This window comes from Pseudorasbora parva, chromosome 4 (assembly GCF_024679245.1).
Source record: "Pseudorasbora parva isolate DD20220531a chromosome 4, ASM2467924v1, whole genome shotgun sequence".
Taxonomy (NCBI): Eukaryota; Metazoa; Chordata; class Actinopteri; order Cypriniformes; family Gobionidae; genus Pseudorasbora; species Pseudorasbora parva.
The window spans coordinates 38,444,420-38,471,627 of record NC_090175.1 but is presented as its reverse complement, the minus strand read 5'-3'; the positions used below and the strand labels follow the sequence as shown (position 1 = coordinate 38,471,627).

Here is a 27,208-nt window from a genome sequence, read left to right as displayed (position 1 = left end):
AGATACTTAAGTGTAGATATTTGAGCTTCAAAAACTACTTCAAGGGATACTACAGATTGACGGCCAACTTTGCCAAACAAGGCCCGATGGCCTAATGGATAAGGCATCAGCCTCCGGAGCTGAGGATTGTGGGTTCAAGTCCCACCTGGGTCATCTTTGATGGGCTACCTTTAAGATGGCTTTGTGAGAATTTCAAGGAGGATTTTTCAATGACTATATCCATGATGACCGCACGATTGGAATTATCATAATGATAACCATATATCACTATGAAAGACGAATTTAAAAGAGAATTCCACAAAGTGTTTTTTTTAACTCAAGTCACAACAAAAGTAGCTGTCTACTCATCAAGACTGATTCTGCATCTTCAGCAGCAATAAATTGTCTTCTGCCACTCATGCTTTGCCCATGAAGTCAAAAGTGCCAATGAGAGCTTTGGCCATCTAATTGCAGAAAAACGCACGGCACACCAGTGAAGGACTCTAAAAGTCAACAGCAGCATACAGACTATATCTTAGGCTTGACTTTGAACCATAAGGCATCAGCCTCCGTCCAAGGACGTGGTTGAATGAGCTAGCTCTAAGCAAAAGGTCAATGACTGTACAAAGAAACTCCAAGGACATGTATTTCTGTGCTCATCGTTTTAATTCAACTATGACTGATGTAAAATGGTTTGAATCCAAAAACCCCTGCAGAAAGTTCAAATTGGCCGAAGTATCAGCCTCGATGCTAGAGAACGTGACATCAAGCACCATGTTGTCTGCAGCAAAACTTCTGATATCAAATGGTTGTTAAAGCAAAGCAACCATCGGAAACAGTGTCAGAAAACCCTTGAACTCATTCTAAATGCTAGAGGGCTCAGTCGGGAATTGAAAATAATTGAAATAGAAAGCGTTTGTTGTTAGGAAGCCGAGGAAGTTAGCTTGCTTTGAAACGGCTGGGCTCGTCCGGGATTTGAACCCGGATCTCTCGCACCCGAAGCAAGAATCATACCCCTAGACCAACAAGCCAGACCAGAACCACCTATGGCTACGTGTGTACACATGTACAGTCACTTAATGTGGCCCTCTAAAAGATTGGGCAGGCACTAGTTTTAATAGAAAACACTTGTCGTTAGGAAGCCGCATTTCCTGGAAGGCAGCGACTCTGAGTATGGCCTGCACAAGGAAAAAAAAAACACGACCTTTGACTGAATCTGGGATATGTTGTAGTACAGATGAACAACAGTAATTATTTCAAAACCACAGTAGTTTTTATCTAAGCTTAACGTAGCCAGCTTGCTTTGAAACGGCTGGGCTCGTCCGGGATTTGAACCCGGGACCTCTCGCACCCTAAGCGAGAATCATACCCCTAGACCAACGAGCCTGACTGCGAACACCAACAGATACGTGTGTACACATGTACAGTCACTGAATGTTGCCCTCTAAAAGATTGGGCAGGCACTAATTTTAATAGAAAACGCTTGCCGTTAGGAAGCCGCATTTCCTGGAAGGCAGCGACTCTGAGTATGGTCTGTACAAGGAAAAAAAAAACACTTGACCTTTGACTGAATCTGGGCTATGTTGTAGTACAGATGAACAAAAGTAATTATTTCAAAATCTCAGCAGTTTTGAGGTGGGCTCAACGCAGCCAGCTTGCTATGAAACGACTGGGCTCGTCCGGGATTTGAACCCGGGACCTCTCGCACCCTAAGCGAGAATCATACCCCTAGACCAAGAGAGCCTCTCCGGTATGCCATGTTTTGTGTGGGTACCACAAATTTAGTGAAGCTCACCTGTATAACGGAACGTGTTCTGTTGTCGAGATACTTAAGTGCAGATATTTGAGCTTCAAAAACTACTTCAAGGGATACTACAGATTGACGGCCAACTTTGCCAAACAAGGCCCGGTGGCCTAATGGATAAGGAATCAGCCTCCGGAGCTGAGGATTGTGGGTTCAAGTCCCACCTGGGTCGTCTTTGGTGGGCTACCTTTAACATGGCTTTGTGAGAATTTCAAGGAGGATTTTTCAATGACTATATCCATGATGACCGCACGATTGGAATTATCATAATGATAACCATATATCACTATGAAAGAAGAATTTAAAAGAGAATTCCACAAAGTGTTTTTTTAACACAAGTCACAACAAAAGTAGCTGTCTACTCATCAAGACTGATTCTGCATCTTCAGCATCAATAAATTGTCTTCTGCCACTCATGCTTTGCCCATGAAGTCAACAGTGCCAATGAGAGCTTTGGCCATCTAATTGCAGAAAAACGCACGGCACACCAGTGAAGGGCTCTAAAAGTCAACAGCAGCATACAGACTATATCTTAGGCTGGACTTTGAACCATAAGGCATCAGCCTCCGTCCAAGGACGTGGTTGAATGAGCTAGCTCTAAGCAAAAGGTCAATGACTGTACAAAGAAACTCCAAGGACATGTATTTCTGTGCTCATCGTTTTAATTCAACTATGACTGATGTAAAATGGTTTGAATCCCAAAACCCCTGCAGAAAGTTCAATTTGGCCGAAGTATCAGCCTCTGATGCTAGAGAACGTGACATCAAGCACCATGTTGTCTGCAGCAAAAGTTCTGATATCAAATGGTTGTTAAAGCAAAGCAACCATCGGAAACAGTGTCAGAAAACCCTTGAACTCATTCTAAATGCTAGAGGGCTCAGTCGGGAATTGAATATAATTGAAATAGAAAGCGTTTGTTGTTAGGAAGCCAAGGAAGTTAGCTTGCTTTGAAACGGCTGGGCTCGTCCGGGATTTGAACCCGGGACCTCTCGCAACCGAAGCGAGAATCATACCCCTAGACCAACGAGCCAGACCAGAATCGCCTATGGCTACGTGTGTACACATGTACAGTCACTTAATGTGGCCCTCTAAAAGATTGGGCAGGCACTAGTTTTAATAGAAAACACTTGTCGTTAGGAAGCCGCATTTCCTGGAAGGCAGCGACTCTGAGTATGGCCTGCACAAGGAAAAAAAAAAACACGACCTTTGACTGAATCTGGGATATGTTGTAGTACAGATGAACAACAGTAATTATTTCAAAACGACAGTAGTTTTTATCTAAGCTTAACGTAGCCAGCTCGCTTTGAAACGGCTGGGCTCGTCCGGGATTTGAACCCGGGACCTCTCGCACCCTAAGCGAGAATCATACCCCTAGACCAACGAACCTGTCTGCGAACACCAACAGCTACGTGTGTACACATGTACAGTCACTGAATGTTGCCCTCTAAAAGATTGGGCAGGCACTAATTTTAATAGAAAACGCTTGCCGTTAGGAAGCCGCATTTCCTGGAAGGCAGCGACTCTGAGTATGGTCTGTACAAGGAAAAAAAAAACACTTGACCTTTGACTGAATCTGGGCTATGTTGTAGTACAGATGAACAAAAGTAATTATTTCAAAACCTCAGCAGTTTTGAGGTGGGCTCAACGCAGCCAGCTTGCTATGAAACGACTGGGCTCGTCCGGGATTTGAACCCTGGATCTCTCGCACCCTAAGCGAGAATCATACCCCTAGACCAACGAGCCTCTCCGGTATGCCATGTTTTGTGTGGGTACCACAAATTTAGTGAAGCTCACCTGTATAACGGAACGTGTTCTGTTGTCGAGATACTTAAGTGCAGATATTTGAGCTTCAAAAACTACTTCAAGGGATACTACAGATTGACGGCCAACTTTGCCAAACAAGGCCCGGTGGCCTAATGGATAAGGAATCAGCCTCCGGAGCTGAGGATTGTGGGTTCAAGTCCCATCTGGGTCGTCTTTGATGGGCTACCTTTAAGATGGCTTTGTGAGAATTTCAAGGAGGATTTTTCAATGACTATATCCATGATGATCGCACGATTGGAATTATCATAATGATAACCATATATCACTATGAAAGAAGAATTTAAAAGAGAATTCCACAAAGTGTTTTTTTAACACAAGTCACAACAAAAGTAGCTGTCTACTCATCAAGACTGATTCTGCATCTTCAGCATCAATAAATTGTCTTCTGCCACTCATGCTTTGCCCATGAAGTCAACAGTGCCAATGAGAGCTTTGGCCATCTAATTGCAGAAAAACGCACGGCACACCAGTGAAGGGCTCTAAAAGTCAACAGCAGCATACAGACTATATCTTAGGCTTGACTTTGAACCATAAGGCATCAGCCTCCGTCCAAGGACGTGGTTGAATGAGCTAGCTCTAAGCAAAAGGTCAATGACTGTACAAAGAAACTCCAAGGACATGTATTTCTGTGCTCATCGTTTTAATTCAACTATGACTGATGTAAAATGGTTTGAATCCCAAAACCCCTGCAGAAAGTTCAATTTGGCCGAAGTATCAGCCTCTGATGCTAGAGAACGTGACATCAAGCACCATGTTGTCTGCAGCAAAAGTTCTGATATCAAATGGTTGTTAAAGCAAAGCAACCATCGGAAACAGTGTCAGAAAACCCTTGAACTCATTCTAAATGCTAGAGGGCTCAGTCGGGAATTGAATATAATTGAAATAGAAAGCGTTTGTTGTTAGGAAGGCGAGGAAGTTAGCTTGCTTTGAAACGGCTGGGCTCGTCCGGGATTTGAACCCGGGACCTCTCGCAACCGAAGCGAGAATCATACCCCTAGACCAACGAGCCAGACCAGAATCGCCTATGGCTACGTGTGTACACATGTACAGTCACTTAATGTGGCCCTCTAAAAGATTGGGCAGGCACTAGTTTTAATAGAAAACACTTGCCGTTAGGAAGCCGCATTTCCTGGAAGGCAGCGACTCTGAGTATGGCCTGTACAAGGAAAAAAAAAACACTACCTTTAACTGAATCTGGGATATGTTGTAGTACAGATGAACAAAAGTAATTATTTCAAAACCACAGTAATTTTTATCTAAGCTCAACGTAGCCAGCTTGCTTTGAAACGGCTGGGCTCGTCCGGGATTTGAACCCGGGACCTCTCGCACCCTAAGCGAGAATCATACCCCTAGACCAACGAGCCTGACTGCGAACACCAACAGCTACGTGTGTACACATGTACAGTCACTGAATGTTGCCCTCTAAAAGATTGGGCAGGCACTAATTTTAATAGAAAACGCTTGCCGTTAGGAAGCCGCATTTCCTGGAAGGCAGCGACTCTGAGTATGGTCTGTACAAGGAAAAAAAACACTTGACCTTTGACTGAATCTGGGCTATGTTGTAGTACAGATGAACAAAAGTAATTATTTCAAAAACTCAGCAGTTTTGAGGTGGGCTCAACGCAGCAAGCTTGCTATGAAACGACTGGGCTCGTCCGGGATTTAAACCCGGGACCTCTCGCACTCTAAGCGAGAATCATACCCCTAGACCAACGAGCCTCTCCGGTATGCCATGTTTTGTGTGGGTACCACAAATTTAGTGAAGCTCACCTGTATAACGGAACGTGTTCTGTTGTCGAGATACTTAAGTGTAGATATTTGAGCTTCAAAAACTACTTCAAGGGATACTACAGATTGACGGCCAACTTTGCCAAACAAGGCCCGGTGGCCTAATGGATAAGGCATCAGCCTCCGGAGCTGAGGATTGTGGGTTCAAGTCCCACCTGGGTCATCTTTGTTGAGCTACCTTTAAGATGGCTTTGTGAGAATTTCAAGGAGGATATATGACTATATTCATGATGACCGCACGATTGGAATTATCATAATGACAACCATATATCACTATGAAAGACGAATTTAAAAGAGAATTCCACAAACTGTTTTTTTAACACAAGTCACAACAAAAGTAGCTGTCTACTCATCAAGACTGATTCTGCATCTTCAGCATCAATAAATTGTCTTCTGCCACTCATGCTTTGCCCATGAAGTCAACAGTGCCAATGAGAGCTTTGGCCATCTAATTGCAGAAAAACGCACGGCACACCAGTGAAGGGCTCTAAAAGTCAACAGCAGCATACAGACTATATCTTAGGCTTGACTTTGAACCATAAGGCATCAGCCTCCGTCCAAGGACGTGGTTGAATGAGCTAGCTCTAAGCAAAAGGTCAATGACTGTACAAAGAAACTCCAAGGACATGTATTTCTGTGCTCATGGTTTTAATTCAACTATGACTGATGTAAAATGGTTTGAATCCCAAAACCCCTGCAGAAAGTTCAATTTGGCCGAAGTATCAGCCTCTGATGCTAGAGAACGTGACATCAAGCACCATGTTGTCTGCAGCAAAAGTTCTGATATCAAATGGTTGTTAAAGCAAAGCAACCATCGGAAACAGTGTCAGAAAACCTTGAACTCATTCTAAATGCTAGAGGGCTCAGTCGGGAAAGAATATAATTGAAATAGAAAGCGTTTGTTGTTAGGAATCCGAGGAAGTTAGCTTGCGTTGAAACGGCTGGGCTCGTCCGGGATTTGAACCCGGGACCTCTCGCACCCGAAGCGAGAATCATACCCCTAGACCAACAAGCCAGACCAGAATCACCTATGGCTACGTGTGTACACATCTACAGTCACTTAATGTGGCCCTCTAAAAGATTGGGCAGGCACTAGTTTTAATAGAAAACACTTGTCGTTAGGAAGCCGCATTTCCTGGAAGGCAGCGACTCTGAGTATGGCCTGCACAAGGAAGAAAAAAACACGACCTTTGACTGAATCTGGGATATGTTGTAGTACAGATGAACAACAGTAATTATTTCAAAAACACAGCAGTTTTTATCTAAGCTCAACGTAGCCAGCTTGCTTTGAAACGGCTGGGCTCGTCCGGGATTTGAACCCAGGACCTCTCGCACCCTAAGCGAGAATCATACCCCTAGACCAACGAGCCTGACTGCAAACACCAACAGCTACGTGTGTACACATGTACAGTCACTGAATGTTGCCCTCTAAAAGATTGGGCAGGCACTAATTTTAATAGAAAACGCTTGCCGTTAGGAAGCCGCATTTCCTGGAAGGCAGCGACTCTGAGTATGGTCTGTACAAGGAAAAAAAAAAACACTTGACCTTTGACTGAATCTGGGCTATGTTGTAGTACAGATGAACAAAAGTAATTATTTCAAAACCTCAGGAGTTTTGAGGTGGGCTCAACGCAGCCAGCTTGCAATGAAACGACTGGGCTCATCCGGGATTTGAACCCGGGACCTCTCGCACCCTAAGCGAGAATCATACCCCTAGACCAACGAGCCTCTCCGGTATGCCATGTTTTGTGTGGGTACCACAAATTTAGTGAAGCTCACCTGTATAACGGAACGTGTTCTGTTGTCGAGATACTTAAGTGCAGATATTTGAGCTTCAAAAACTACTTCAAGGGATAGTACAGATTGACGGCCAACTTTGCCAAACAAGGCCCGGTGGCCTAATGGATAAGGAATCAGCCTCCGGAGCTGAGGATTGTGGGTTCAAGTCCCACCTGGGTCGTCTTTGATGGGCTACCTTTAAGATGGCTTTGTGAGAATTTCAAGGAGGATTTTTCAATGACTATATCCATGATGACCGCACGATTGGAATTATCATAATGATAACCATATATCACTATGAAAGAAGAATTTAAAAGAGAATTCCACAAAGTGTTTTTTTAACACAAGTCACAACAAAAGTAGCTGTCTACTCATCAAGACTGATTCTGCATCTTCAGCATCAATAAATTGTCTTCTGCCACTCATGCTTTGCCCATGAAGTCAACAGTGCCAATGAGAGCTTTGGCCATCTAATTGCAGAAAAACGCACGGCACACCAGTGAAGGGCTCTAAAAGTCAACAGCAGCATACAGACTATATCTTAGGCTGGACTTTGAACCATAAGGCATCAGCCTCCGTCCAAGGACGTGGTTGAATGAGCTAGCTCTAAGCAAAAGGTCAATGACTGTACAAAGAAACTCCAAGGACATGTATTTCTGTGCTCATCGTTTTAATTCAACTATGACTGATGTAAAATGGTTTGAATCCCAAAACCCCTGCAGAAAGTTCAATTTGGCCGAAGTATCAGCCTCTGATGCTAGAGAACGTGACATCAAGCACCATGTTGTCTGCAGCAAAAGTTCTGATATCAAATGGTTGTTAAAGCAAAGCAACCATCGGAAACAGTGTCAGAAAACCCTTGAACTCATTCTAAATGCTAGAGGGCTCAGTCGGGAATTGAATATAATTGAAATAGAAAGCGTTTGTTGTTAGGAAGCCAAGGAAGTTAGCTTGCTTTGAAACGGCTGGGCTCGTCCGGGATTTGAACCCGGGACCTCTCGCAACCGAAGCGAGAATCATACCCCTAGACCAACGAGCCAGACCAGAATCGCCTATGGCTACGTGTGTACACATGTACAGTCACTTAATGTGGCCCTCTAAAAGATTGGGCAGGCACTAGTTTTAATAGAAAACACTTGTCGTTAGGAAGCCGCATTTCCTGGAAGGCAGCGACTCTGAGTATGGCCTGCACAAGGAAAAAAAAAAACACGACCTTTGACTGAATCTGGGATATGTTGTAGTACAGATGAACAACAGTAATTATTTCAAAACGACAGTAGTTTTTATCTAAGCTTAACGTAGCCAGCTTGCTTTGAAACGGCTGGGCTCGTCCGGGATTTGAACCCGGGACCTCTCGCACCCTAAGCGAGAATCATACCCCTAGACCAACGAACCTGTCTGCGAACACCAACAGCTACGTGTGTACACATGTACAGTCACTGAATGTTGCCCTCTAAAAGATTGGGCAGGCACTAATTTTAATAGAAAACGCTTGCCGTTAGGAAGCCGCATTTCCTGGAAGGCAGCGACTCTGAGTATGGTCTGTACAAGGAAAAAAAAAACACTTGACCTTTGACTGAATCTGGGCTATGTTGTAGTACAGATGAACAAAAGTAATTATTTCAAAACCTCAGCAGTTTTGAGGTGGGCTCAACGCAGCCAGCTTGCTATGAAACGACTGGGCTCGTCCGGGATTTGAACCCTGGATCTCTCGCACCCTAAGCGAGAATCATACCCCTAGACCAACGAGCCTCTCCGGTATGCCATGTTTTGTGTGGGTACCACAAATTTAGTGAAGCTCACCTGTATAACGGAACGTGTTCTGTTGTCGAGATACTTAAGTGCAGATATTTGAGCTTCAAAAACTACTTCAAGGGATACTACAGATTGACGGCCAACTTTGCCAAACAAGGCCCGGTGGCCTAATGGATAAGGAATCAGCCTCCGGAGCTGAGGATTGTGGGTTCAAGTCCCATCTGGGTCGTCTTTGATGGGCTACCTTTAAGATGGCTTTGTGAGAATTTCAAGGAGGATTTTTCAATGACTATATCCATGATGACCGCACGATTGGAATTATCATAATGATAACCATATATCACTATGAAAGAAGAATTTAAAAGAGAATTCCACAAAGTGTTTTTTTAACACAAGTCACAACAAAAGTAGCTGTCTACTCATCAAGACTGATTCTGCATCTTCAGCATCAATAAATTGTCTTCTGCCACTCATGCTTTGCCCATGAAGTCAACAGTGCCAATGAGAGCTTTGGCCATCTAATTGCAGAAAAACGCACGGCACACCAGTGAAGGGCTCTAAAAGTCAACAGCAGCATACAGACTATATCTTAGGCTTGACTTTGAACCATAAGGCATCAGCCTCCGTCCAAGGACGTGGTTGAATGAGCTAGCTCTAAGCAAAAGGTCAATGACTGTACAAAGAAACTCCAAGGACATGTATTTCTGTGCTCATCGTTTTAATTAAACTATGACTGATGTAAAATGGTTTGAATCCCAAAACCCCTGCAGAAAGTTCAATTTGGCCGAAGTATCAGCCTCTGATGCTAGAGAACGTGACATCAAGCACCATGTTGTCTGCAGCAAAAGTTCTGATATCAAATGGTTGTTAAAGCAAAGCAACCATCGGAAACAGTGTCAGAAAACCCTTGAACTCATTCTAAATGCTAGAGGGCTCAGTCGGGAATTGAATATAATTGAAATAGAAAGCGTTTGTTGTTAGGAAGGCGAGGAAGTTAGCTTGCTTTGAAACGGCTGGGCTCGTCCGGGATTTGAACCCGGGACCTCTCGCAACCGAAGCGAGAATCATACCCCTAGACCAACGAGTCAGACCAGAATCGCCTATGGCTACGTGTGTACACATGTACAGTCACTTAATGTGGCCCTCTAAAAGATTGGGCAGGCACTAGTTTTAATAGAAAACACTTGCCGTTAGGAAGCCGCATTTCCTGGAAGGCAGCGACTCTGAGTATGGCCTGTACAAGGAAAAAAAAAACACGACCTTTGACTGAATCTGGGATATGTTGTAGTACAGATGAACAAAAGTAATTATTTCAAAACCACAGTAATTTTTATCTAAGCTCAACGTAGCCAGCTTGCTTTGAAACGGCTGGGCTCGTCCGGGATTTGAACCCGGGACCTCTCGCACCCTAAGCGAGAATCATACTCCTAGACCAACGAGCCTGACTGCGAACACCAACAGCTACGTGTGTACACATGTACAGTCACTGAATGTTGCCCTCTAAAAGATTGGGCAGGCACTAATTTTAATAGAAAACGCTTGCCGTTAGGAAGCCGCATTTCCTGGAAGGCAGCGACTCTGAGTATGGTCTGTACAAGGAAAAAAAACACTTGACCTTTGACTGAATCTGGGCTATGTTGTAGTACAGATGAACAAAAGTAATTATTTCAAAAACTCAGCAGTTTTGAGGTGGGCTCAACGCAGCAAGCTTGCTATGAAACGACTGGGCTCGTCCGGGATTTAAACCCGGGACCTCTCGCACTCTAAGCGAGAATCATACCCCTAGACCAACGAGCCTCTCCGGTATGCCATGTTTTGTGTGGGTACCACAAATTAAGTGAAGCTCACCTGTATAACGGAACGTGTTCTGTTGTCGAGATACTTAAGTGTAGATATTTGAGCTTCAAAAACTACTTCAAGGGATACTACAGATTGACGGCCAACTTTGCCAAACAAGGCCCGGTGGCCTAATGGATAAGGCATCAGCCTCCGGAGCTGAGGATTGTGGGTTCAAGTCCCACCTGGGTCATCTTTGTTGAGCTACCTTTAAGATGGCTTTGTGAGAATTTCAAGGAGGATATATGACTATATTCATGATGACCGCACGATTGGAATTATCATAATGACAACCATATATCACTATGAAAGACGAATTTAAAAGAGAATTCCACAAAGTGTTTTTTTAACACAAGTCACAACAAAAGTAGCTGTCTACTCATCAAGACTGATTCTGCATCTTCAGCATCAATAAATTGTCTTCTGCCACTCATGCTTTGCCCATGAAGTCAACAGTGCCAATGAGAGCTTTGGCCATCTAATTGCAGAAAAACGCACGGCACACCAGTGAAGGGCTCTAAAAGTCAACAGCAGCATACAGACTATATCTTAGGCTTGACTTTGAACCATAAGGCATCAGCCTCCGTCCAAGGACGTGGTTGAATGAGCTAGCTCTAAGCAAAAGGTCAATGACTGTACAAAGAAACTCCAAGGACATGTATTTCTGTGCTCATGGTTTTAATTCAACTATGACTGATGTAAAATGGTTTGAATCCCAAAACCCCTGCAGAAAGTTCAATTTGGCCGAAGTATCAGCCTCTGATGCTAGAGAACGTGACATCAAGCACCATGTTGTCTGCAGCAAAAGTTCTGATATCAAATGGTTGTTAAAGCAAAGCAACCATCGGAAACAGTGTCAGAAAACCCTTGAACTCATTCTAAATGCTAGAGGGCTCAGTCGGGAATTGAATATAATTGAAATAGAAAGCGTTTGTTGTTAGGAAGCCGAGGAAGTTAGCTTGTTTTGAAACGGCTGGGCTCGTCCGGGATTTGAACCCGGGACCTCTTGCACCCGAAGCGAGAATCATACCCCTAGACCAACGAGCCAGACCAGAATCACCTATGGCTACATGTGTGCACATCTACAGTCACTTAATGTGGCCCTCTAAAAGATTGGGCAGGCACTAGTTTTAATAGAAAACACTTGTCGTTAGGAAGCCGCATTTCCTGGAAGGCAGCGACTCTGAGTATGGCCTGTACAAGGAAGAAAAAAACACGACCTTTGACTGAATCTGGGATATGTTGTAGTACAGATGAACAACAGTAATTATTTCAAAACCACAGTAGTTTTTATCTAAGCTCAACGTAGCCAGCTTGCTTTGAAATGGCTGGGCTCGTCCGGGATTTGAACCCGGGACCTCTCGCACCCTAAGCGAGAATCATACCCCTAGACCAACGAGCCTGACTGCGAATACCAACAGCTACGTGTGTACACATGTACAGTCACTGAATGTTGCCCTCTAAAAGATTGGGCAGGCACTAATTTTAATAGAAAACGCTTGCCGTTAGGAAGCCGCATTTCCTGGAAGGCAGCGACTCTGAGTATGGTCTGTACAAGGAAAAAAAAAACACTTGACCTTTGACTGAATCTGGGCTATGTTGTAGTACAGATGAACAAAAGTAATTATTTCAAAACCTCAGCAGTTTTGAGGTGGGCTCAACGCAGCCAGCTTGCTATGAAACGACTGGGCTCGTCCGGGATTTGAACCCGGGACCTCTCGCACCCTAAGCGAGAATCATACCCCTAGACCAACGAGCCTCTCCGGTATGCCATGTTTTGTGTGGGTACCACAAATTTAGTGAAGCTCACCTGTATAACGGAACGTGTTCTGTTGTCGAGATACTTAAGTGTAGATATTTGAGCTTCAAAAACTACTTCAAGAGATACTACAGATTGACGGCCAACTTTGCCAAACAAGGCCCGGTGGCCTAATGGATAAGGCATCAGCCTCCGGAGCTGAGGATTGTGGGTTCAAGTCCCACCTGGGTCGTCTTTGATGGGCTACCTTTAAGATGGCTTTGTGAGAATTTCAAGGAGGATATATGACTATATCCATGATGACCGCACGATTGGAATTATCATAATGATAACCATATATCACTATGAAAGACGAATATAAAAGAGAATTCCACAAAGTGTTTTTTTAACACAAGTCACAACAAAAGTAGCTGTCTACTCATCAAGACTGATTCTTCAGCATCAATAAATTGTCTTCTGCCACTCATGCTTTGCCCATGAAGTCAACAGTGCCAATGAGAGCTTTGGCCATCTAATTGCAGAAAAACGCACGGCACACCAGTGAAGGGCTCTAAAAGTCAACAGCAGCATACAGACTATATCTTAGGCTTGACTTTGAACCATAAGGCATCAGCCTCCGTCCAAGGACGTGGTTGAATGAGCTAGCTCTAAGCAAAAGGTCAATGACTGTACAAAGAAACTCCAAGGATATGTATTTCTGTGCTCATGGTTTTAATTCAACTATGACTGATGTAAAATGGTTTGAATCCCAAAACCCCTGCAGAAAGTTCAATTTGGCCGAAGTATCAGCCTCTGATGCTAGAGAAAGTGACATCAAGCACCATGTTGTCTGCAGCAAAAGTTCTGATATCAAATGGTTGTTAAAGCAAAGCAACCATCGGAAACAGTGTCAGAAAACCTTGAACTCATTCTAAATGCTAGAGGGCTCAGTCGGGAAAGAATATAATTGAAATAGAAAGCGTTTGTTGTTAGGAATCCGAGGAAGTTAGCTTGCGTTGAAACGGCTGGGCTCGTCCGGGATTTGAACCCGGGACCTCTCGCACCCGAAGCGAGAATCATACCCCTAGACCAACAAGCCAGACCAGAATCACCTATGGCTACGTGTGTACACATCTACAGTCACTTAATGTGGCCCTCTAAAAGATTGGGCAGGCACTAGTTTTAATAGAAAACACTTGTCGTTAGGAAGCCGCATTTCCTGGAAGGCAGCGACTCTGAGTATGGCCTGCACAAGGAAGAAAAAAACACGACCTTTGACTGAATCTGGGATATGTTGTAGTACAGATGAACAACAGTAATTATTTCAAAAACACAGCAGTTTTTATCTAAGCTCAACGTAGCCAGCTTGCTTTGAAACGGCTGGGCTCGTCCGGGATTTGAACCCGGGACCTCTCGCACCCTAAGCGAGAATCATACCCCTAGACCAACGAGCCTGACTGCAAACACCAACAGCTACGTGTGTACACATGTACAGTCACTGAATGTTGCCCTCTAAAAGATTGGGCAGGCACTAATTTTAATAGAAAACGCTTGCCGTTAGGAAGCCGCATTTCCTGGAAGGCAGCGACTCTGAGTATGGTCTGTACAAGGAAAAAAAAAAACACTTGACCTTTGACTGAATCTGGGCTATGTTGTAGTACAGATGAACAAAAGTAATTATTTCAAAACCTCAGGAGTTTTGAGGTGGGCTCAACGCAGCCAGCTTGCAATGAAACGACTGGGCTCATCCGGGATTTGAACCCGGGACCTCTCGCACCCTAAGCGAGAATCATACCCCTAGACCAACGAGCCTCTCCGGTATGCCATGTTTTGTGTGGGTACCACAAATTTAGTGAAGCTCACCTGTATAACGGAACGTGTTCTGTTGTCGAGATACTTAAGTGCAGATATTTGAGCTTCAAAAACTACTTCAAGGGATACTACAGATTGACGGCCAACTTTGCCAAACAAGGCCCGGTGGCCTAATGGATAAGGAATCAGCCTCCGGAGCTGAGGATTGTGGGTTCAAGTCCCACCTGGATCGTCTTTGATGGGCTACCTTTAAGATGGCTTTGTGAGAATTTCAAGGAGGATTTTTCAATGACTATATCCATGATGACCGCACGATTGGAATTATCATAATGATAACCATATATCACTATGAAAGAAGAATTTAAAAGAGAATTCCACAAAGTGTTTTTTTAACACAAGTCACAACAAAAGTAGCTGTCTACTCATCAAGACTGATTCTGCATCTTCAGCATCAATAAATTGTCTTCTGCCACTCATGCTTTGCCCATGAAGTCAACAGTGCCAATGAGAGCTTTGGCCATCTAATTGCAGAAAAACGCACGGCACACCAGTGAAGGGCTCTAAAAGTCAACAGCAGCATACAGACTATATCTTAGGCTGGACTTTGAACCATAAGGCATCAGCCTCCGTCCAAGGACGTGGTTGAATGAGCTAGCTCTAAGCAAAAGGTCAATGACTGTACAAAGAAACTCCAAGGACATGTATTTCTGTGCTCATCGTTTTAATTCAACTATGACTGATGTAAAATGGTTTGAATCCCAAAACCCCTGCAGAAAGTTCAATTTGGCCGAAGTATCAGCCTCTGATGCTAGAGAACGTGACATCAAGCACCATGTTGTCTGCAGCAAAAGTTCTGATATCAAATGGTTGTTAAAGCAAAGCAACCATCGTAAAACAGTGTCAGAAAACCCTTGAACTCATTCTAAATGCTAGAGGGCTCAGTCGGGAATTGAATATAATTGAAATAGAAAGCGTTTGTTGTTAGGAAGCCGAGGAAGTTAGCTTGCTTTGAAACGGCTGGGCTCGTCCGGGATTTGAACCCGGGACCTCTCGCAACCGAAGCGAGAATCATACCCCTAGACCAACGAGCCAGACTAGAATCGCCTATGGCTACGTGTGTACACATGTACAGTCACTTAATGTGGCCCTCTAAAAGATTGGGCAGGCACTAGTTTTAATAGAAAACACTTGTCGTTAGGAAGCCGCATTTCCTGGAAGGCAGCGACTCTGAGTATGGCCTGCACAAGGAAAAAAAAAAACACGACCTTTGACTGAATCTGGGATATGTTGTAGTACAGATGAACAACAGTAATTATTTCAAAACGACAATAGTTTTTATCTAAGCTTAACGTAGCCAGCTTGCTTTGAAACGGCTGGGCTCGTCCGGGATTTGAACCCGGGACCTCTCGCACCCTAAGCGAGAAACATACCCCTAGACCAACGAGCCTGACTGCGAACACCAACAGCTACGTGTGTACACATGTACAGTCACTGAATGTTGCCCTCTAAAAGATTGGGCAGGCACTAATTTTAATAGAAAACGCTTGCCGTTAGGAAGCCGCATTTCCTGGAAGGCAGCGACTCTGAGTATGGTCTGTACAAGGAAAAAAAAAAACACTTGACCTTTGACTGAATCTGGGCTATGTTGTAGTACAGATGAACAAAAGTAATTATTTCAAAACCTCAGCAGTTTTGAGGTGGGCTCAACGCAGCCAGCTTGCTATGAAACGACTGGGCTCGTCCGGGATTTGAACCCGGGACCTCTCGCACCCTAAGCGAGAATCATACCCCTAGACCAACGAGCCTCTCCGGTATGCCATGTTTTGTGTGGGTACCACAAATTTAGTGAAGCTCACCTGTATAACGGAACGTGTTCTGTTGTCGAGATACTTAAGTGTAGATATTTGAGCTTCAAAAACTACTTCAAGGGATACTACAGATTGACGGCCAACTTTGCCAAACAAGGCCCGGTGGCCTAATGGATAAGGCATCAGCCTCCGGAGCTGTGGATTGTGGGTTCAAGTCCCACCTGGATCGTCTTTGATGGGCTACCTTTAAGATGGCTTTGTGAGAATTTCAAGGAGGATATATGACTATATCCATGATGACCGCACGATTGGAATTATCATAATGATAACCATATATCACTATGAAAGACGAATATAAAAGAGAATTCCACAAAGTGTTTTTTTAACACAAGTCACAACAAAAGTAGCTGTCTACTCATCAAGACTGATTCTGCATCTTCAGCATCAATAAATTGTCTTCTGCCACTCATGCTTTGCCCATGAAGTCAACAGTGCCAATGAGAGCTTTGGCCATCTAATTGCAGAAAAACGCACGGCACACCAGTGAAGGGCTCTAAAAGTCAACAGCAGCATACAGACTATATCTTAGGCTGGACTTTGAACCATAAGGCATCAGCCTCCGTCCAAGGACGTGGTTGAATGAGCTAGCTCTAAGCAAAAGGTCAATGACTGTACAAAGAAACTCCAAGGACATGTATTTCTGTGCTCATCGTTTTAATTCAACTATGACTGATGTAAAATGGTTTGAATCCCAAAACCCCTGCAGAAAGTTCAATTTGGCCGAAGTATCAGCCTCTGATGCTAGAGAACGTGACATCAAGCACCATGTTGTCTGCAGCAAAAGTTCTGATATCAAATGGTTGTTAAAGCAAAGCAACCATCGTAAAACAGTGTCAGAAAACCCTTGAACTCATTCTAAATGCTAGAGGGCTCAGTCGGGAATTGAATATAATTGAAATAGAAAGCGTTTGTTGTTAGGAAGCCGAGGAAGTTAGCTTGCTTTGAAACGGCTGGGCTCGTCCGGGATTTGAACCCGGGACCTCTCGCAACCGAAGCGAGAATCATACCCCTAGACCAACGAGCCAGACCAGAATTGCCTATGGCTACGTGTGTACACATGTACAGTCACTTAATGTGGCCCTCTAAAAGATTGGGCAGGCACTAGTTTTAATAGAAAACACTTGTCGTTAGGAAGCCGCATTTCCTGGAAGGCAGCGACTCTGAGTATGGCCTGCACAAGGAAAAAAAAACACGACCTTTGACTGAATCTGGGATATGTTGTAGTACAGATGAACAACAGTAATTATTTCAAAACAACAGTAGTTTTTATCTAAGCTTAACGTAGCCAGCTTGCTTTGAAACGGCTGGGCTCGTCCGGGATTTGAACCCGGGACCTCTCGCACCCTAAGCGAGAACCATACCCCTAGACCAACGAGCCTGACTGCGAACACCAACAGCTACGTGTGTACACATGTACAGTCACTGAATGTTGCCCTCTAAAAGATTGGGCAGGCACTAATTTTAATAGAAAACGCTTGCCGTTAGGAAGCCGCATTTCCTGGAAGGCAGCGACTCTGAGTATGGTCTGTACAAGGAAAAAAAAAACACTTGACCTTTGACTGAATCTGGGCTATGTTGTAGTACAGATGAACAAAAGTAATTATTTCAAAACCTCAGCAGTTTTGAGGTGGGCTCAACGCAGCCAGCTTGCTATGAAACGACTGGGCTCGTCCGGGATTTGAACCCTGGATCTCTCGCACCCTAAGCGAGAATCATACCCCTAGACCAACGAGCCTCTCAGGTATGTCATGTTTTGTGTGGGTACCACAAATTTAGTGAAGCTCACCTGTATAACGGAACTTGTTCTGTTGTCGAGATACTTAAGTGCAGATATTTGAGCTTCAAAAACTACTTCAAGGGATTCTACAGATTGACGGCCAACTTTGCCAAACAAGGCCCGGTGGCCTATTGGATAAGGAATCAGCCTCCGGAGCTGAGGATTGTGGGTTCAAGTCCCACCTGGGTCGTCTTTGATGGGCTACCTTTAAGATGGCTTTGTGAGAATTTCAAGGAGGATTTTTCAATGACTATATCCATGATGACCGCACGATTGGAATTATCATAATGATAACCATATATCACTATGAAAGAAGAATTTAAAAGAGAATTCCACAAAGTGTTTTTTTAACACAAGTCACAACAAAAGTAGCTGTCTACTCATCAAGACTGATTCTGCATCTTCAGCATCAATAAATTGTCTTCTGCCACTCATGCTTTGCCCATGAAGTCAACAGTGCCAATGAGAGCTTTGGCCATCTAATTGCAGAAAAACGCACGGCACACCAGTGAAGGGCTCTAAAAGTCAATAGCAGCATACAGACTATATCTTAGGCTTGACTTTGAACCATAAGGCATCAGCCTCCGTCCAAGGACGTGGTTGAATGAGCTAGCTCTAAGCAAAAGGTCAATGGCTGTACAAAGAAACTCCAAGGACATGTATTTCTGTGCTCATGGTTTTAATTCAACTATGACTGATGTAAAATGGTTTGAATCCCAAAACCCCTGCAGAAAGTTCAATTTGGCCGAAGTATCAGCCTCTGATGCTAGAGAACGTGACATCAAGCACCATGTTGTCTGCAGCAAAAGTTCTGATATCAAATGGTTGTTAAAGCAAAGCAACCATCGGAAACAGTGTCAGAAAACCCTTGAACTCATTCTAAATGCTAGAGGGCTCAGTCGGGAATTGAATATAATTGAAATAGAAAGCGTTTGTTGTTAGGAAGCCGAGGAAGTTAGCTTGCTTTGAAACGGCTGGGCTCGTCCGGGATTTGAACCCGGGACCTCTCGCACCCGAAGCGAGAATCATACCCCTAGACCAACGAGCCAGACCAGAATCACCTATGGCTACATGTGTGCACATCTACAGTCACTTAATGTGGCCCTCTAAAAGATTGGGCAGGCACTAGTTTTAATAGAAAACACTTGTCGTTAGGAAGCCGCATTTCCTGGAAGGCAGCGACTCTGAGTATGGCCTGCACAAGGAAGAAAATAACACGACCTTTGACTGAATCTGGGATATGTTGTAGTACAGATGAACAACAGTAATTATTTCAAAACCACAGTAGTTTTTATCTAAGCTCAACGTAGCCAGCTTGCTTTGAAACGGCTGGGCTCGTCCGGGATTTGAACCCGGGACCTATCGCACCCTAAGCGAGAATCATACCCCTAGACCAACGAGCCTGACTGCGAACATCAACAGCTACGTGTGTACACATGTACAGTCACTGAATGTTGCCCTCTAAAAGATTGGGCAGGCACTAATTTTAATAGAAAACGCTTGCCGTTAGGAAGCCGCATTTCCTGGAAGGCAGCGACTCTGAGTATGGTCTGTACAAGGAAAAAAAAAACACTTGACCTTTGACTGAATCTGGGCTGTGTTGTAGTACAGATGAACAAAAGTAATTATTTCAAAACCTCAGTAGTTTTGAGGAGGGCTCAACGCAGCGAGCTTGCAATGAAAAGACTGGGCTCGTCCGGGATTTGAACCCGGGACCTCTCGCACCCTAAGCGAGAATCATACCCCTAGAACAACGAGCCTCTCCGGTATGCCATGTTTTGTGTGGGTACCACAAATTTAGTGAAGCTCACCTGTATAACGGAACGTGTTCTGTTGTCGAGATACTTAAGTGTAGATATTTGAGCTTCAAAAACTACTTCAAGGGATACTACAGATTGACGGCCAACTTTGCCAAACAAGGCCCGGTGGCCTAATGGATAAGGCATCAGCCTCCGGAGCTGAGGATTGTGGGTTCAAGTCCCAACTGGGTCGTCTTTGATGGGCTACCTTTAAGATGGCTTTGTGAGAATTTCAAGAAGGATTTTTCTATGACTATATCCATGATGACGGCACGATTGGAATTATCATAATGATAACCATATATCACTATGAAAGACGAATTTAAAAGAGAATTCCACAAAGTGTTTTTTTAACACAAGTCACAACAAAAGTAGCTGTCTACTCATCAAGACTGATTCTGCATCTTCAGCATCAATAAATTGTCTTCTGCCACTCATGCTTTGCCCATGAAGTCAACAGTGCCAATGAGAGCTTTGGCCATCTAATTGCAGAAAAACGCACGGCACACCAGTGAAGGGCTCTAAAAGTCAACAGCAGCATACAGACTATATCTTAGGCTTGACTTTGAACCATAAGGCATCAGCCTCCGTCCAAGGACGTGGTTGAATGAGCTAGCTCTAAGCAAAAGGTCAATGACTGTACAAAGAAACTCCAAGGACATGTATTTCTGTGCTCATCGTTTTAATTCAACTATGACTGATGTAAAATGGTTTGAATCCCAAAACCCCTGCAGAAAGTTCAATTTGGCCAAAGTATCAGCCTCTGATGCTAGAGAACGTGACATCAAGCACCATGTTGTCTGCAGCAAAACTTCTGATATCAAATGTTTGTTAAAGCAAAGCAACCATCGGAAACAGTGTCAGAAAACCCTTGAACTCATTCTAAATGCTAGAGGGCTCAGTCGGGAATTGAATATAATTGAAATAGAAAGCGTTTGTTGTTAGGAAGCCGAGGAAGTTAGCTTGCTTTGAAACGGCTGGGCTCGTCCGGGATTTGAACCCGGGAACTCTCGCACCCGAAGCGAGAATCATACCCCTAGACCAACGAGCCAGACCAGAATCACCTATGGCTACGTGTGTACACATCTACAGTCACTTAATGTGGCCCTCTAAAAGATTGGGCAGGCACTAGTTTTAATAGAAAACACTTGCCGTTAGGAAGCCGCATTTCCTGGAAGGCAGCGACTCTGAGTATGGCCTGTACAAGGAAAAAAAAAACACGACCTTTGACTGAATCTGGGATATGTTGTAGTACAGATGAACAAAAGTAATTATTTCAAAACCACAGTAGTTTTTATCTAACCTCAACGTAGCCAGCTTGCTTTGAAACGGCTGGGCTCGTCCGGGATTTGAATCCGGGACCTCTCGCACCCTAAGCGAGAATCATACCCCTAGACGAACGAGCCTGACTGCGAACACCAACAGCTACGTGTGTACACATGTACAGTCACTGAATGTTGCCCTCTAAAAGATTGGGCAGGCACTAATTTTAATAGAAAACGCTTGCCGTTAGGAAGCCGCATTTCCTGGAAGGCAGCGACTCTGAGTATGGTCTGTACAAGGAAAAAAACACTTGACCTTTGACTGAATCTGGGCTATGTTGTAGTACAGATGAACAAAAGTAATTATTTCAAAAACTCAGCAGTTTTGAGGTGGGCTCAACGCAGCAAGCTTGCTATGAAACGACTGGGCTCGTCCGGGATTTGAACCCGGGACCTCTCGCACCCTAAGCGAGAATCACACCCCTAGACCAACGAGCCTCTCCGGTATGCCATGTTTTGTGTGGGTACCACAAATTTAGTGAAGCTCACCTGTATAACGGAACGTGTTCTGTTGTCGAGATACTTAAGTGTAGATATTTGAGCTTCAAAAACTACTTCAAGGGATACTACAGATTGACGGCCAACTTTGCCAAACAAGGCCCGGTGGCCTAATGGATAAGGCATCAGCCTCCGGAGCTGAGGGTTGTGGGTTCAAGTCCCACCTGGGTCGTCTTTGATGAGCTACCTTTAAGATGGCTTTGTGAGAATTTCAAGGAGGATATATGACTATATTCATGATGACCGCACGATTGGAATTATCATAATGACAACCATATATCACTATGAAAGACGAATTTAAAAGAGAATTCCACAAAGTGTTTTTTAACACAAGTCACAACAAAAGTAGCTGTCTACTCATCAAGACTGATTCTGCATCCTCAGCATCAATAAATTGTCTTCTGCCACTCATGCTTTGCCCTTGAAGTCAACAGTGCCAATGAGAGCTTTGGCCATCTAATTGCAGAAAAACGCACGGCACACCAGTGAAGGGCTCTAAAAGTCAACAGCAGCATACAGACTATATCTTAGGCTTGACTTTGAACCATAAGGCATCAGCCTCCGTCCAAGGACGTGGTTGAATGAGCTAGCTCTAAGCAAAAGGTCAATGACTGTACAAAGAAACTCCAAGGACATGTATTTCTGTGCTCATGGTTTTAATTCAACTATGACTGATGTAAAATGGTTTGAATCCCAAAACCCCTGCAGAAAGTTCAGTTTGGCCGAAGTATCAGCCTCTGATGCTAGAGAACGTGACATCAAGCACCATGTTGTCTGCAGCAAAAGTTCTGATATCAAATGGTTGTTAAAGCAAAGCAACCATCGGAAACAGTGTCAGAAAACCCTTGAACTCATTCTAAATGCTAGAGGGCTCAGTCGGGAATTGAATATAATTGAAATAGAAAGTGTTTGTTGTTAGGAAGCCGAGGAAGTTAGCTTGCTTTGAAACGGCTGGGCTCGTCCGGGATTTGAACCCGGGACCTCTCGCACCCGAAGCGAGAATCATACCCCTAGACCAACGAGCCAGACCAGAATCACCTATGGCTACATGTGTGCACATCTACAGTCACTTAATGTGGCCCTCTAAAAGATTGGGCAGGCACTAGTTTTAATAGAAAACACTTGTCGTTAGGAAGCCGCATTTCCTGGAAGGCAGCGACTCTGAGTATGGCCTGCACAAGGAAGAAAATAACACGACCTTTGACTGAATCTGGGATATGTTGTAGTACAGATGAACAACAGTAATTATTTCAAAACCACAGTAGTTTTTATCTAAGCTCAACGTAGCCAGCTTGCTTTGAAACGGCTGGCCTCGTCCGGGATTTGAACCCGGAACCTCTCGCACCCTAAGCGAGAATCATACCCCTAGACCAACGAGCCTGACTGCGAACACCAACAGCTACGTGTGTACACATGTACAGTCACTGAATGTTGCCCTCTAAAAGATTGGGCAGGCACTAATTTTAATAGAAAACGCTTGCCGTTAGGAAGCCGCATTTCCTGGAAGGCAGCGACTCTGAGTATGGTCTGTACAAGGAAAAAAAAAACACTTGACCTTTGACTGAATCTGGGCTTATGTTGTAGTACAGATGAACAAAGTAATTATTTCAAAACCTCAGCAGTTTTGAGGTGGGCTCAACGCAGCCAGCTTGCAATGAAAAAGACTAGGCTCGTCCGGGATTGAACCCGGGACCTATCGCACCCTAAGCGAGAATCATACCCCTAGACCAACGAGCCTCTCCGGTATGCCACGTTTTGTGTGGGTACCACAAATTTAGTGAAGCTCACCTGTATAACGGAACGTGTTCTGGTTGTCGAGATACTTAAGTGTAGATAATTGAGCTTCAAAAACTACTTCAAGGGATACTACAGATTGACGGCCAACTTTGCCAAACAAGGCCCGGTGGCCTAATGGATAAGGCATCAGCCTCCGGAGCTGAGGATTGTGGGTTCAAGTCCCAACTGGGTCGTCTTTGATGGGCTACCTTTAAGATGGCTTTGTGAGAATTCAAGGAGGATTTTTCTATGACTATATCCATGATGACGGCACGATTGGAATTATCATAATGATAACCATATTATCACTATGAAAGACGAATTTAAAAGAGAATCCACAAAGTGTTTTTTTAACACAAGTCACAACAAAAGTAGCTGCTACTCATCAAGACTGATTCTGCATCTTCAGCATCAATAAATTGTCTTCTGCCACTCATGCTTTGCCCATGAAGTCAACAGTGCCAATGAGAGCTTTGGCCATCTAATTGCAGAAAAACGCACGGCACACCAGTGAAGGGCTCTAAAAGTCAACAGCAGCATACAGACTATATCTTAGGCTTGACTTTGAACCATAAGGCATCAGCTCCGTCCAAGGACGTGGTTGAATGAGCTAGCTCTAAGCAAAAGGTCAATGACTGTACAAAGAAACTCCAAGGACATGGTATTCCTGTGCTCATGGTTTTAATTCAACTATGACTGATGTAAAATGGTTTGAATCCCAAAACCCCTGCAGAAAGTTCAATTTGCCGAAATATCAGCCTCTGATGCTAGAGAACGTGACATCAAGCACCATGTTGTCTGCAGCAAAAGTTCTGATATCAAATGGTTGTTAAAGCAAAGCAACCATCGGAAACAGTGTCAGAAAACCTTGAACTCATTCTAAATGCTAGAGGGCTCAGTCGGGAATTGAATATAATTGAAATAGAAAGCGTTTGTTGTTAGGAAGCCGAGGAAGTTAGCTTGCTTTGAAACGGCTGGGCTCGTCCGGGATTTGAACCCGGGACCTCTCGCACCCGAAGCGAGAATCATACCCCTAGACCAACGAGCCAGACCAGAATCACCTATGGCTACGTGTGTACAAATCTACAGTCACTTAATGTGGCCCTCTAAAAGATTGGGCAGGCACTAGTTTTAATAGAAAACACTTGTCGTTAGGAAGCCGCATTTCCTGGAAGGCAGCGACTCTGAGTATGGCTTGCACAAGGAAGAAAAAAACACGACCTTTGTCTGAATCTGGGATATGTTGTAGTACAGATGAACAACAGTAATTATTTCAAAACCACAGTAGTTTTTATCTAAGCTCAACGTAGCCAGCTTGCTTTGAAAAGGCTGGCTCGTCCGGGATTTGAACCCGGGACTCTCTCACCCTAAGCGAGAGATCATACCCCTAGACCAACGAGCCTGACTGCGAACACCAACAGCTACGTGTGTACACATGTACAGTCACTGAATGTTGCCCTCTAAAAGATTGGGCAGGCACTAATTTTAATAGAAAACGCTTGCCGTTAGGAAGCCGCATTTCCTGGAAGGCAGCGACTCTGAGTATGGTCTGTACAAGGAAAAAAAAAACACTTGACCTTTGACTGAATCTGGGCTATGTTGTAGTACAGATGAACAAAAGTAATTATTTCAAAAACTCAGCAGTTTTGAGGTGGGCTCAACGCAGCCAGCTTGCTATGAAACGACTGGGCTCGTCCGGGATTTGAACCCGGGACCTCTCCATGATGACCGCACGATTGGAATTATCATAATGATAACCATATATCACTATGAAAGAAGAATTTAAAAGAGAATTCCACAAAGTGTTTTTTTAACACAAGTCACAACAAAAGTAGCTGTCTACTCATCAAGACTGATTCTGCATCTTCAGCATCAATAAATTGTCTTCTGCCACTCATGCTTTGCCCATGAAGTCAACAGTGCCAATGAGAGCTTTGGCCATCTAATTGCAGAAAAACGCACGACACACCAGTGAAGGGCTCTAAAGTCAACAGCAGCATACAGACTATATCTTAGGCTTGACTTTGAACCATAAGGCATCAGCCTCCGTCCAAGGACGTGGTTGAATGAGCTAGCTCTAAGCAAAAGGTCAATGACTGTACAAAGAAACTCCAAGGACATGTATTTCTGTGCTCATGGTTTTAATTCAACTATGACTGATGTAAAATGGTTTGAATCCCAAAACCCCTGCAGAAAGTTCAATTTGGCCGAAGTATCAGCCTCTGATGCTAGAGAACGTGACATCAAGCACCATGTTGTCTGCAGCAAAAGTTCTGATATCAAATGGTTGTTAAAGCAAAGCAACCATCGGAAACAGTGTCAGAAAACCCTTGAACTCATTCTAAATGCTAGAGGGCTCAGTCGGGAATTGAATATAATTGAAATAGAAAGCGTTTGTTGTTAGGAAGCCGAGGAAGTTAGCTTGCTTTGAAACGGCTGGGCTAGTCCGGGATTTGAACCCGGGACCTCTCGCACCCGAAGCAAGAATCATACCCCTAGACCAACGAGCCAGACCAGAATCACCTATGGCTACATGTGTGCACATCTACAGTCACTTAATGTGGCCCTCTAAAAGATTGGGCAGGCACTAGTTTTAATAGAAAACACTTGTCGTTAGGAAGCCGCATTTCCTGGAAGGCAGCGACTCTGAGTATGGCCTGCACAAGGAAGAAAAAAACACGACCTTTGATTGAATCTGGGATATGTTGTAGTACAGATGAACAACAGTAATTATTTCAAAACCACAGTAGTTTTTATCTAAGCTCAACGTAGCCAGCTTGCTTTGAAACGGCTGGGCTCGTCCGGGATTTGAACCCGGGACCTCTCGCACCCTAAGCGAGAATCATACCCCTAGACCAACGAGCCTGACTGCGAACACCAACAGCTACGTGTGTACAAATGTACAGTCACTGAATGTTGCCCTCTAAAAGATTGGGCAGGCACTAATTTTAATAGAAAACGCTTGCCGTTAGGAAGCCGCATTTCCTGGAAGGCAGCGACTCTGAGTATGGTCTGTACAAGGAAAAAAAAAACACTTGACCTTTGACTGAATCTGGGCTATGTTGTAGTACAGATGAACAAAAGTAATTATTTCAAAAACTCAGCAGTTTTGAGGTGGGCTCAACGCAGCCAGCTTGCTATGAAACGACTGGGCTCGTCCGGGATTTGAACCCGGGACCTCTCGCACCCTAAGCGAGAATCATACCCCTAGACCAACGAGCCTCTCCGGTATGCCATGTTTTGTGTGGGTACCACAAATTTAGTGAAGCTCACCTGTATAACGGAACGTGTTCTGTTGTCGAGATACTTAAGTGTAGATATTTGAGCTTCAAAAACTACTTCAAGGGATACTACAGATTGACGGCCAACTTTGCCAAACAAGGCCCGGTGGCCTAATGGATAAGGCATCAGCCTCCGGAGCTGAGGATTGTGGGTTCAAGTCCCAACTGGGTCGTCTTTGATGGGCTAACTTTAAGATGGCTTTGTGAGAATTTCAAGGAGGATTTTTCAATGACTATATCCATGATGACCGCACGATTGGAATTATCATAATGATAACCATATATCACTATGAAAGACGAATTTAAAAGAGAATTCCACAAAGTGTTTTTTTAACACAAGTCACAACAAAAGTAGCTGTCTACTCATCAAGACTGATTCTGCATCTTCAGCATCAATAAATTGTCTTCTGCCACTCATGCTTTGCCCATGAAGTCAACAGTGCCAATGAGAGCTTTGGCCATCTAATTGCAGAAAAACGCACGGCACACCAGTGAAGGGCTCTAAAAGTCAACAGCAGCATACAGACTATATCTTAGGCTTGACTTTGAACCATAAGGCATCAGCCTCCGTC

General features: G+C 44.1%; 53 non-coding genes across 53 annotated transcripts; 12 read left to right on the top strand and 41 right to left on the bottom strand.

The window, feature by feature from the left end:
• Positions 1-80: 80 nt before the first annotated feature.
• Positions 81-153, top strand: trnar-ccg (transfer RNA arginine (anticodon CCG)). Its single transcript has one exon. It is a non-coding gene; the product is annotated as a tRNA-Arg (tRNA).
• A 786-nt stretch (positions 154-939) lies between these two features.
• On the bottom strand, positions 940-1,010 carry trnap-cgg (transfer RNA proline (anticodon CGG)). Its single transcript has one exon. It is a non-coding gene; the product is annotated as a tRNA-Pro (tRNA).
• A 283-nt stretch (positions 1,011-1,293) lies between these two features.
• Positions 1,294-1,365, bottom strand: trnap-agg (transfer RNA proline (anticodon AGG)). Its single transcript has one exon. It is a non-coding gene; the product is annotated as a tRNA-Pro (tRNA).
• A 517-nt stretch (positions 1,366-1,882) lies between these two features.
• Positions 1,883-1,955, top strand: trnar-ccg (transfer RNA arginine (anticodon CCG)). Its single transcript has one exon. It is a non-coding gene; the product is annotated as a tRNA-Arg (tRNA).
• Positions 1,956-2,741: 786 nt separating this feature from the next.
• Positions 2,742-2,813, bottom strand: trnap-cgg (transfer RNA proline (anticodon CGG)). The gene has a single exon. It is a non-coding gene; the product is annotated as a tRNA-Pro (tRNA).
• Positions 2,814-3,097: 284 nt separating this feature from the next.
• trnap-agg (transfer RNA proline (anticodon AGG)) lies at positions 3,098-3,169 on the bottom strand. The gene has a single exon. It is a non-coding gene; the product is annotated as a tRNA-Pro (tRNA).
• Positions 3,170-3,454: 285 nt separating this feature from the next.
• trnap-agg (transfer RNA proline (anticodon AGG)) lies at positions 3,455-3,526 on the bottom strand. The gene has a single exon. It is a non-coding gene; the product is annotated as a tRNA-Pro (tRNA).
• Positions 3,527-3,685: 159 nt separating this feature from the next.
• trnar-ccg (transfer RNA arginine (anticodon CCG)) lies at positions 3,686-3,758 on the top strand. Its single transcript has one exon. It is a non-coding gene; the product is annotated as a tRNA-Arg (tRNA).
• Positions 3,759-4,544: 786 nt separating this feature from the next.
• Positions 4,545-4,616, bottom strand: trnap-cgg (transfer RNA proline (anticodon CGG)). The gene has a single exon. It is a non-coding gene; the product is annotated as a tRNA-Pro (tRNA).
• A 283-nt stretch (positions 4,617-4,899) lies between these two features.
• On the bottom strand, positions 4,900-4,971 carry trnap-agg (transfer RNA proline (anticodon AGG)). Its single transcript has one exon. It is a non-coding gene; the product is annotated as a tRNA-Pro (tRNA).
• A 283-nt stretch (positions 4,972-5,254) lies between these two features.
• On the bottom strand, positions 5,255-5,326 carry trnas-aga (transfer RNA serine (anticodon AGA)). The gene has a single exon. It is a non-coding gene; the product is annotated as a tRNA-Ser (tRNA).
• Positions 5,327-5,485: 159 nt separating this feature from the next.
• trnar-ccg (transfer RNA arginine (anticodon CCG)) lies at positions 5,486-5,558 on the top strand. Its single transcript has one exon. It is a non-coding gene; the product is annotated as a tRNA-Arg (tRNA).
• Positions 5,559-6,338: 780 nt separating this feature from the next.
• On the bottom strand, positions 6,339-6,410 carry trnap-cgg (transfer RNA proline (anticodon CGG)). The gene has a single exon. It is a non-coding gene; the product is annotated as a tRNA-Pro (tRNA).
• A 283-nt stretch (positions 6,411-6,693) lies between these two features.
• Positions 6,694-6,765, bottom strand: trnap-agg (transfer RNA proline (anticodon AGG)). Its single transcript has one exon. It is a non-coding gene; the product is annotated as a tRNA-Pro (tRNA).
• A 286-nt stretch (positions 6,766-7,051) lies between these two features.
• trnap-agg (transfer RNA proline (anticodon AGG)) lies at positions 7,052-7,123 on the bottom strand. The gene has a single exon. It is a non-coding gene; the product is annotated as a tRNA-Pro (tRNA).
• A 159-nt stretch (positions 7,124-7,282) lies between these two features.
• On the top strand, positions 7,283-7,355 carry trnar-ccg (transfer RNA arginine (anticodon CCG)). The gene has a single exon. It is a non-coding gene; the product is annotated as a tRNA-Arg (tRNA).
• Positions 7,356-8,141: 786 nt separating this feature from the next.
• On the bottom strand, positions 8,142-8,213 carry trnap-cgg (transfer RNA proline (anticodon CGG)). Its single transcript has one exon. It is a non-coding gene; the product is annotated as a tRNA-Pro (tRNA).
• Positions 8,214-8,497: 284 nt separating this feature from the next.
• Positions 8,498-8,569, bottom strand: trnap-agg (transfer RNA proline (anticodon AGG)). The gene has a single exon. It is a non-coding gene; the product is annotated as a tRNA-Pro (tRNA).
• A 285-nt stretch (positions 8,570-8,854) lies between these two features.
• trnap-agg (transfer RNA proline (anticodon AGG)) lies at positions 8,855-8,926 on the bottom strand. The gene has a single exon. It is a non-coding gene; the product is annotated as a tRNA-Pro (tRNA).
• Positions 8,927-9,085: 159 nt separating this feature from the next.
• Positions 9,086-9,158, top strand: trnar-ccg (transfer RNA arginine (anticodon CCG)). The gene has a single exon. It is a non-coding gene; the product is annotated as a tRNA-Arg (tRNA).
• A 785-nt stretch (positions 9,159-9,943) lies between these two features.
• On the bottom strand, positions 9,944-10,016 carry trnap-cgg (transfer RNA proline (anticodon CGG)). Its single transcript has one exon. It is a non-coding gene; the product is annotated as a tRNA-Pro (tRNA).
• A 283-nt stretch (positions 10,017-10,299) lies between these two features.
• trnap-agg (transfer RNA proline (anticodon AGG)) lies at positions 10,300-10,371 on the bottom strand. Its single transcript has one exon. It is a non-coding gene; the product is annotated as a tRNA-Pro (tRNA).
• A 283-nt stretch (positions 10,372-10,654) lies between these two features.
• On the bottom strand, positions 10,655-10,726 carry trnas-aga (transfer RNA serine (anticodon AGA)). The gene has a single exon. It is a non-coding gene; the product is annotated as a tRNA-Ser (tRNA).
• Positions 10,727-10,885: 159 nt separating this feature from the next.
• Positions 10,886-10,958, top strand: trnar-ccg (transfer RNA arginine (anticodon CCG)). Its single transcript has one exon. It is a non-coding gene; the product is annotated as a tRNA-Arg (tRNA).
• A 782-nt stretch (positions 10,959-11,740) lies between these two features.
• Positions 11,741-11,812, bottom strand: trnap-cgg (transfer RNA proline (anticodon CGG)). Its single transcript has one exon. It is a non-coding gene; the product is annotated as a tRNA-Pro (tRNA).
• Positions 11,813-12,095: 283 nt separating this feature from the next.
• On the bottom strand, positions 12,096-12,167 carry trnap-agg (transfer RNA proline (anticodon AGG)). The gene has a single exon. It is a non-coding gene; the product is annotated as a tRNA-Pro (tRNA).
• A 285-nt stretch (positions 12,168-12,452) lies between these two features.
• Positions 12,453-12,524, bottom strand: trnap-agg (transfer RNA proline (anticodon AGG)). Its single transcript has one exon. It is a non-coding gene; the product is annotated as a tRNA-Pro (tRNA).
• A 159-nt stretch (positions 12,525-12,683) lies between these two features.
• Positions 12,684-12,756, top strand: trnar-ccg (transfer RNA arginine (anticodon CCG)). Its single transcript has one exon. It is a non-coding gene; the product is annotated as a tRNA-Arg (tRNA).
• A 774-nt stretch (positions 12,757-13,530) lies between these two features.
• trnap-cgg (transfer RNA proline (anticodon CGG)) lies at positions 13,531-13,602 on the bottom strand. Its single transcript has one exon. It is a non-coding gene; the product is annotated as a tRNA-Pro (tRNA).
• A 283-nt stretch (positions 13,603-13,885) lies between these two features.
• On the bottom strand, positions 13,886-13,957 carry trnap-agg (transfer RNA proline (anticodon AGG)). Its single transcript has one exon. It is a non-coding gene; the product is annotated as a tRNA-Pro (tRNA).
• A 286-nt stretch (positions 13,958-14,243) lies between these two features.
• Positions 14,244-14,315, bottom strand: trnap-agg (transfer RNA proline (anticodon AGG)). The gene has a single exon. It is a non-coding gene; the product is annotated as a tRNA-Pro (tRNA).
• Positions 14,316-15,334: 1,019 nt separating this feature from the next.
• trnap-cgg (transfer RNA proline (anticodon CGG)) lies at positions 15,335-15,406 on the bottom strand. The gene has a single exon. It is a non-coding gene; the product is annotated as a tRNA-Pro (tRNA).
• A 284-nt stretch (positions 15,407-15,690) lies between these two features.
• Positions 15,691-15,762, bottom strand: trnap-agg (transfer RNA proline (anticodon AGG)). Its single transcript has one exon. It is a non-coding gene; the product is annotated as a tRNA-Pro (tRNA).
• A 286-nt stretch (positions 15,763-16,048) lies between these two features.
• Positions 16,049-16,120, bottom strand: trnap-agg (transfer RNA proline (anticodon AGG)). Its single transcript has one exon. It is a non-coding gene; the product is annotated as a tRNA-Pro (tRNA).
• A 1,015-nt stretch (positions 16,121-17,135) lies between these two features.
• Positions 17,136-17,207, bottom strand: trnap-cgg (transfer RNA proline (anticodon CGG)). The gene has a single exon. It is a non-coding gene; the product is annotated as a tRNA-Pro (tRNA).
• Positions 17,208-17,489: 282 nt separating this feature from the next.
• On the bottom strand, positions 17,490-17,561 carry trnap-agg (transfer RNA proline (anticodon AGG)). Its single transcript has one exon. It is a non-coding gene; the product is annotated as a tRNA-Pro (tRNA).
• A 285-nt stretch (positions 17,562-17,846) lies between these two features.
• trnap-agg (transfer RNA proline (anticodon AGG)) lies at positions 17,847-17,918 on the bottom strand. Its single transcript has one exon. It is a non-coding gene; the product is annotated as a tRNA-Pro (tRNA).
• Positions 17,919-18,936: 1,018 nt separating this feature from the next.
• trnap-cgg (transfer RNA proline (anticodon CGG)) lies at positions 18,937-19,008 on the bottom strand. The gene has a single exon. It is a non-coding gene; the product is annotated as a tRNA-Pro (tRNA).
• A 283-nt stretch (positions 19,009-19,291) lies between these two features.
• trnap-agg (transfer RNA proline (anticodon AGG)) lies at positions 19,292-19,363 on the bottom strand. The gene has a single exon. It is a non-coding gene; the product is annotated as a tRNA-Pro (tRNA).
• A 285-nt stretch (positions 19,364-19,648) lies between these two features.
• trnap-agg (transfer RNA proline (anticodon AGG)) lies at positions 19,649-19,720 on the bottom strand. Its single transcript has one exon. It is a non-coding gene; the product is annotated as a tRNA-Pro (tRNA).
• A 159-nt stretch (positions 19,721-19,879) lies between these two features.
• trnar-ccg (transfer RNA arginine (anticodon CCG)) lies at positions 19,880-19,952 on the top strand. The gene has a single exon. It is a non-coding gene; the product is annotated as a tRNA-Arg (tRNA).
• Positions 19,953-20,738: 786 nt separating this feature from the next.
• Positions 20,739-20,810, bottom strand: trnap-cgg (transfer RNA proline (anticodon CGG)). Its single transcript has one exon. It is a non-coding gene; the product is annotated as a tRNA-Pro (tRNA).
• A 637-nt stretch (positions 20,811-21,447) lies between these two features.
• trnap-agg (transfer RNA proline (anticodon AGG)) lies at positions 21,448-21,519 on the bottom strand. Its single transcript has one exon. It is a non-coding gene; the product is annotated as a tRNA-Pro (tRNA).
• Positions 21,520-21,678: 159 nt separating this feature from the next.
• trnar-ccg (transfer RNA arginine (anticodon CCG)) lies at positions 21,679-21,751 on the top strand. The gene has a single exon. It is a non-coding gene; the product is annotated as a tRNA-Arg (tRNA).
• A 781-nt stretch (positions 21,752-22,532) lies between these two features.
• On the bottom strand, positions 22,533-22,604 carry trnap-cgg (transfer RNA proline (anticodon CGG)). Its single transcript has one exon. It is a non-coding gene; the product is annotated as a tRNA-Pro (tRNA).
• A 282-nt stretch (positions 22,605-22,886) lies between these two features.
• trnap-agg (transfer RNA proline (anticodon AGG)) lies at positions 22,887-22,959 on the bottom strand. The gene has a single exon. It is a non-coding gene; the product is annotated as a tRNA-Pro (tRNA).
• A 517-nt stretch (positions 22,960-23,476) lies between these two features.
• Positions 23,477-23,549, top strand: trnar-ccg (transfer RNA arginine (anticodon CCG)). The gene has a single exon. It is a non-coding gene; the product is annotated as a tRNA-Arg (tRNA).
• A 782-nt stretch (positions 23,550-24,331) lies between these two features.
• On the bottom strand, positions 24,332-24,403 carry trnap-cgg (transfer RNA proline (anticodon CGG)). The gene has a single exon. It is a non-coding gene; the product is annotated as a tRNA-Pro (tRNA).
• Positions 24,404-24,685: 282 nt separating this feature from the next.
• Positions 24,686-24,757, bottom strand: trnap-agg (transfer RNA proline (anticodon AGG)). The gene has a single exon. It is a non-coding gene; the product is annotated as a tRNA-Pro (tRNA).
• Positions 24,758-25,793: 1,036 nt separating this feature from the next.
• Positions 25,794-25,865, bottom strand: trnap-cgg (transfer RNA proline (anticodon CGG)). The gene has a single exon. It is a non-coding gene; the product is annotated as a tRNA-Pro (tRNA).
• Positions 25,866-26,148: 283 nt separating this feature from the next.
• On the bottom strand, positions 26,149-26,220 carry trnap-agg (transfer RNA proline (anticodon AGG)). Its single transcript has one exon. It is a non-coding gene; the product is annotated as a tRNA-Pro (tRNA).
• Positions 26,221-26,505: 285 nt separating this feature from the next.
• On the bottom strand, positions 26,506-26,577 carry trnap-agg (transfer RNA proline (anticodon AGG)). Its single transcript has one exon. It is a non-coding gene; the product is annotated as a tRNA-Pro (tRNA).
• Positions 26,578-26,736: 159 nt separating this feature from the next.
• On the top strand, positions 26,737-26,809 carry trnar-ccg (transfer RNA arginine (anticodon CCG)). The gene has a single exon. It is a non-coding gene; the product is annotated as a tRNA-Arg (tRNA).
• The last annotated feature ends 399 nt before the right edge of the window (positions 26,810-27,208 follow it).